Genomic DNA, 6,597 nt, shown 5'->3' on the forward strand with positions numbered 1-6,597 from the left:
AATGTTGGAGTCTAGAAGATCCTTTGTTCCAGAGTGTCACTTCTGTACATTTCTGTACAAGAAAAGCAGATCATGAGGATTTGTTGTCAAGATTGTCAATCTAATGCTCATGTAACCAAAAAATCATGTTAATATGTCTATATCTGCATGAATAAGTCAACCGAGGAAGATCAAATCGTTTGTATTTTCAAGTGTTTCTTTCTCTTCTGGCCTGTTGAATCGCTTTGAAAGCAAATGTTGAGATGATGGACAGTTGTGGAGTGATGGCACGGCTCGGTCTTCTTGCACTGGGGACCCTCTTGTGAGCAAACACGTTTTGTTGAGTCTGTCTGTGTATGAGTACCCCACTCTGAAAGGATTCATTGAGTCCACGGATGAGTAACCTCGGGCCGCTCGTTCTTCAAAAGGATCCTCTAGTGTGTCTTTGAAAGCAGACTCCTTCAGTGTGAATCTGAAGGGGGACTCTTCACCTATTTAACAGTGTTTTTGAAGTAAGTTTCGCACTCTGGGTGTCTGACCCAATGGATAGATAGAAGCTACAAAAAGGTGAAAAAACAGTAGGCTTACCGCAGAACGGGATCTCGTTTCAGTCTTGAGGACACGTTGCCTGTTTCCGCGCCCCAGGAAAACTGGGTGTAATTGGGACTTTTGTCTGAGTACCATTTCTTCAAAGAGAAGGGAGCCTCTTGGATAACCGCCATTATAATTGTCCTTTGGCCTGGCAATTAGGATTTGATTTAGATGGTCATAAACCAAACCCTTAACACTCGTTTAATATGACCCTGGAGTACAGTCGGACTGCTTTTGGGTGACAGTGATCATTACAACAAAATGCAATGGGGTCCATAATTCTGATGCTTTTATTTTGAAATGTTTCATTTCAAATTATGGTAACACTTTACAACAAGTTCCCATTAGATACATTTAATTAATGCTTTAGTAACTAAGTAACAATGAGTAAATACATTGTTGTTTTTATTGCCAGTATTTATATATATATATATATATATATATATATATATATGTGTGTGTGATTGCCTTGTGTGTGTGTGTGTGTGTGTATAATTTATTATTTCTATCTTTGTTAACTTTACATAATAAAAATACAACTGTTAATTGTTGATTCATTTGATGTCAGGTCCATAGAAACAGACAAAACTTTGGATTTTAACAATGAATGCTCGACGGTGAAGGTTTGATTTTGATCAAAATAACCAAATGTTTTTGCATTTATGATAGATTTTTGACCACAGTTTCATGTCATCTATTTTAATCTTTATTGCTATGATAGCTAACATACTCATAATTCATACTGGAGCTATTTTTAAACATTAACAGGCAAATATTTTCAAAATTTTGATTATGTATAACCACAACATTCCTCTCCAAAGTTGATGATTTAAAAATACACAATCCAATTGGAGCGATTCGATACGTGACTCGTTTTGCGACGCAATGGTTTAACTGATATCAACATGTAACAAGTTATAACAAGCGATATCGAAACTCGAAAATGAAAGGCTCCTTTGAGCTGTTTTTTTGCTTGTGAATCGAGTTTGAGTTTGAATCAGCTCGGAGCGCTTCCAGCTTAAGTGACTCGCTCAGTTATCAGTTTGTCTGTTCCTCCACTTTTTGCGCCTTCAGCCATGTTTACGAAACATTGTCAGCACTTCTACTGGCTTAGCTCGCTTTTTATGACATTAACGGAATAAGAGAAAAAAGTATAATGTTTACAAATGAAAAATCCATATTTCATTCCGAAGATAACTTTTTCAGTCTAAACATCCAGCATGTCTACGAACATACTCAGGTGAGGTAACGTTAACCGCTTTACTGCTTATAGTGGCGTAGCCACGGGTGTGCTAGGGTGTGCCTGTGCCACCCACAGTGGCAGCTGGCACACCTAAAAATAGATGCAGAATTATTTTTTATAGTCTGAATAAAAAATGTTACTAAACTTGGCTATTGTTGTTTACTTAGATATATATATTATATTTTTGTTCGCGACTCGGTTGATTCAGATCGGCACTTCGGGGCATGTTGGCGACTCGGTTGATTCAGATCGGCACTTCGGGGCCTGTTCGCGACTCGGTTGATTCAGATCGGCACTTCGGGGCCTGTTCGCGACTCGGTTGATTCATATCGGCACTTCGGAGCCTGTTCGCGACTCGGTTGATTCAGATCGGCACTTCGGGGCCTGTTCGCGACTCGGTTGATTCAGATCGGCACTTCGGAGCCTGTTCGCGACTCGGTTGATTCAGATCGGCACTTCGGAGCCTGTTCGCGACTCGGTTGATTCAGATCGGCACTTCGGAGCCTGTTCGCGACTCGGTTGATTCAGATCGGCACTTCGGAGCCTGTTCGCGACTCGGTTGAATTCAGATCGGCACTTCGGAGCCTGTTTCCGAAATGAATATTTGGACTTGAGGCTTTTTTTTTTTTTTACCTGTCGATTCAGCATGTACATGGACCCACACACAAAGGTGGACACACTCTAGACGGGTGTGCCAGGTAGGGTGACCACCCGTCCCTCGTAGCGCGTGCGCGCACAGCGTTTGAAGCCCAATACATGCGTCCCACAAATTGAGACTGTGTCACGAATAATCAATGCTTGTTAAAAAAAAGGTTGGTCGCTATATCTGGAGTCACCAACCCGTCGATCGCGTCGACAAGTCGATATTGGAAGCATTTTAAGTCGATCGGAAGATTTTTTCAAAAAGCTGAGAAAAAGGTGCGAGCCTCCGGTGCGAGTTGGGAGGTGCGAGCCCTCCGCTGACTGCGCGCGCACCTCCCGAAACAGACGAGACATTTATACTTGACACAACTGTTTTAGACTGAAAACCAGACCATACAACTGATTTAGACGGCGGGTGCCGGTGTGATGAGATGTACTAATATCCGTCTGCTCGGGCATGATTGTTTTAGGCCTGTAATTTATTGATTATAGGGATGGCACGGTTGGCTGAAATAAAAAAACCAAAACCGTTCGGTTCACCACACGCGGTTCGGCACCGCGCTTCAACTTAAATCTGACAAAGCATCTGTAATATGGCTTGCTATAAATGGCACATAAAAAAACATGGTTCAGCTAATAAATGTTTCTGTTGATGCATGCGCATTCTGGCTTCCCAGACATTACAAAAACATGAAAAAAAGATCTATATTGAGCAACTACAATCATTTTAATCCTATAATTATATATTATAATTTATTTAAAGTGAATAAATTGTAATGAAAAATAAACAAAACGAAATAGCTAAAGTTCAAAATTATCGTATTTAGAAGAAAATTATTACATTTAACACTTAACTACATTTTGACACGACCTGCAAATTAACACTAGGAGTATGGTTGGACGGAAGTAGTGTGACAAAAATACTATCCCATAACTTTGCACAGTAATCTGACAATAAATGTGGCACACCCAGATTTTCATATGCACACCCAGAGTCTCTTTTCTGGCTATACTACTGGTGAAAACACTCTAAAATGACGAGCTGCAACTCCAAATACATGTTAGATGGAAACATTGTGCGTTATGATCGAGTTTGTAGCTTAATTCACTATATTTTAAATAGTTTGACCACTTGTAGCCTAGTTCAGTTGGTGACAGTTCAATGGGAAATCATTTGAAACTATCCAGTCATCTCGTGCCATTGAAGTGAATGTTCGCTTTATCAGAACTGTAATACATATTTGAAAATGTATTGTTGTATCTGATTGTATTAGTCTATAGAGTGATAGTCAGAGGAAAAGGCCAATGGGAAAAGCAGATGAACACAAAACAGCTAACTTGATTTTGACAACACTCCCTCCCCATCAAACTACCTCAAATTTTTTTCATTTATGATTAAGACTTTTCACCACAGTTTCACGTCATCTAAATTGTATTGCTATTGCAGCCAATATAGCCTAAATTTGTGCAGAATTTACAACAGTGGTTACATATACATATATTTAATTGCTAGGGACAGTGTAGTTGCTTTATATTGGAAAGGACATCTCCCTTGTGTCCCTAAATTCTAAGCCCTTGAGAAAATTTTGAAATTAAGTAATTAAGATTAATGAATGTTTTAGAAATATGTTTCATTGTTAGTTTGTGGCATGTTAACTATAGTAATCCATTTATGTTAACAAATGGAAACTTATTGTAAAATGTTACCTCATCACTAAATTATATTATTAGCAAATCAGTTTGAGTGAAATGTTGAATTAAAACATTTTCAGAAAGTCTTTTTAGTATTGGGTTGCTACCCTTTTTGTTTAATGACAGCTACACAGCCGTCATTAAAACAAAAATGTATCAGTATATATATTGTATTGTAATTTATCAATAAATACTGTATATATTGAGCTGAATTAACTCCACAAGTTTGTGTAAAACCAGATGATCATGCTTTCAAATACTAAAGCTTCCTTTTTTTTGGTCCCAGATTTTGAATGTGGTCTTATGTTTTTTTGGATCACATAATATAATGGAGCTTCAAGAGATGCCACAGGGATTTCATGTTTCAACCAATTGTTAAATTGTTAAAACAATTTGATAGAAGAAAAATCTCTGAGAAACTCAGAAGTCACCTTGAACTTTTACTGACACCTACTGGAGTGGATGTAGCATTGAGCAAAAGCAAAAGTTATCAGTTACTGTATCACTATTACCATTGTAGAAAAACAGAAGTATAGCAGTCAGACATGATTGAATTCTATGAGCAAAAGTGTTTAATAAGGTGTTCATGAGATAAAGTAAGTAGTACTTGTGGTCATGTGATCTCAAAATGCAAGATGACCTGGATGTAAATTAAAACAGCTTTTTTAGGGTACTGACTACTGATCATCAACACAGGATTTTAAACATAATTTTCCATATACTTTTCTTTCTATTTTTTTATTGGCAAAACTCTTGATGATGACAATACTGAATGCACCCACAGTATAACAGTAATGCAGTTTAAGAAGTAAAAGTAACATGTATAAAGCAGTGTTCACACTACACTTTTTATGCTCAATTCACTTTCATTCATATGCATGCAAACTCTTGTAATAATGCAAGTTCATGTGAAGAAGTGTCACAATTTGCTGTATTCCAAAGTTCAAGTTTGGTGAACTCTGACCTTTCAAATTTGTATCAACCTCTTAGCTGAATTACTATATATATATATATATATATATATATATATATATATATATATATATATATATATATATATATATATTACTCAGAAATTGCTAGGAAGTTTCACAAAAAAATACGAAGAACCAGCAATTAACATACTGAATTAAACAAGAAATTTTAAAGTAGACCATTTCACGACCATTTCTCATGTGACTGCCCCTTAACAAATAAGTGAAATTGTTCCTGTGTGACCTTGAAAAAGTATCGGAGCACCTGCACATTTTTTATGATCACGGCATGTGTGCATGTTAATTAGAGTACGATTTGTTTTTAGTTATCTGAAGACCAAACGTCCCCCACAAAACAATGGCATCCTGTTAGTTGCCCCAGTTATTTAAAACAACTTGAGCCTGTTTAGATGCGCTCAAGTTATGCAAATCTGCATGCTGATGGCATTGTTGCACACATACATCCCTGGAGGGATGAGCCTGTAAACACCACCTCGGCCCGAATTTCCCCCTCAGCACCCAGTCGATAAATAAAGCCAACGTTAAAGGGGTCTAATCCCAGGGATGACCCCGCTTTGTCACGTCACCCTCTCCAGAGCTGAAGGGGGACGGGTGGGGAGAAAAATGGGAGAAAACGCTCCACATTAAATCCACAACAGTGCACGTCTAAGCTGTCACCTCTGTAAATGACCTCAGGCCTCGAATGGGGAAGACAGCAGAAAAGGACACACTTTATAACTCGGGTTCAATTCAGCCCCGAAGGCCCCACCTCTTATTTTGGCTGCACAAAGTGTTGTTGCCGGCTTCTCCGTACATTAATCTTCAACCCCCCACTCCGTCCCCCCTCTCCACTTGGACGGCTCCCTCTATTGTAGCCCGGCTCATTGTAATGTGAGCCTGACTTCATCTCTATGCACCGGCAGGCAGGACTGTCTTTTCCTCTGTCCTGCTCTCCCCCCTCCTTCGCCTCGTACCCCTGCCTTAATTGCCTCAGACCACCAGTATGTTGCGGCTGCAGATGTCTCTCTCCTTAATTTGTGTAGGGAGCACAATCAGCCCCATCTGCTGCAGTTTTTCCTTTCCACCGGCAGCCCCCCTACCCGAAGAAATCACCTCTGCTCTCCCTTAAGTCTCTGTGGTAAGCCCCCCTACCCCAGAGCCAAAAAAAGCCACAACTCTTACTCCTCCTAAAGAAAAACCTTGTCAGTGGGGCTGGGATTGAAAGCCTATCAAAAAGCTATAGAAGAGTGCTTTGCTTCGGAAGGGCACAATCGAGGGTTGGTGTGAAATGAGGGCCCCCTACCAGCTTACTTTTCTCCAGCGCTACTCCCTGTCAGGCCTCTGAAAGAGACTCGGGCTGCAGAATCGCGGACAGATGGGAGGACTTTAGGGAGGAATAATCAGAACGCGCCATGGCCGATAAAGGTAGTGCGTAGCGCCGTTGTTTATACAAAACAAAATAAAGTACACAAGCAT

This window comes from Carassius auratus, chromosome 39 (genome assembly GCF_003368295.1).
Source record: "Carassius auratus strain Wakin chromosome 39, ASM336829v1, whole genome shotgun sequence".
Classification (NCBI taxonomy): Eukaryota; Metazoa; Chordata; class Actinopteri; order Cypriniformes; family Cyprinidae; genus Carassius; species Carassius auratus.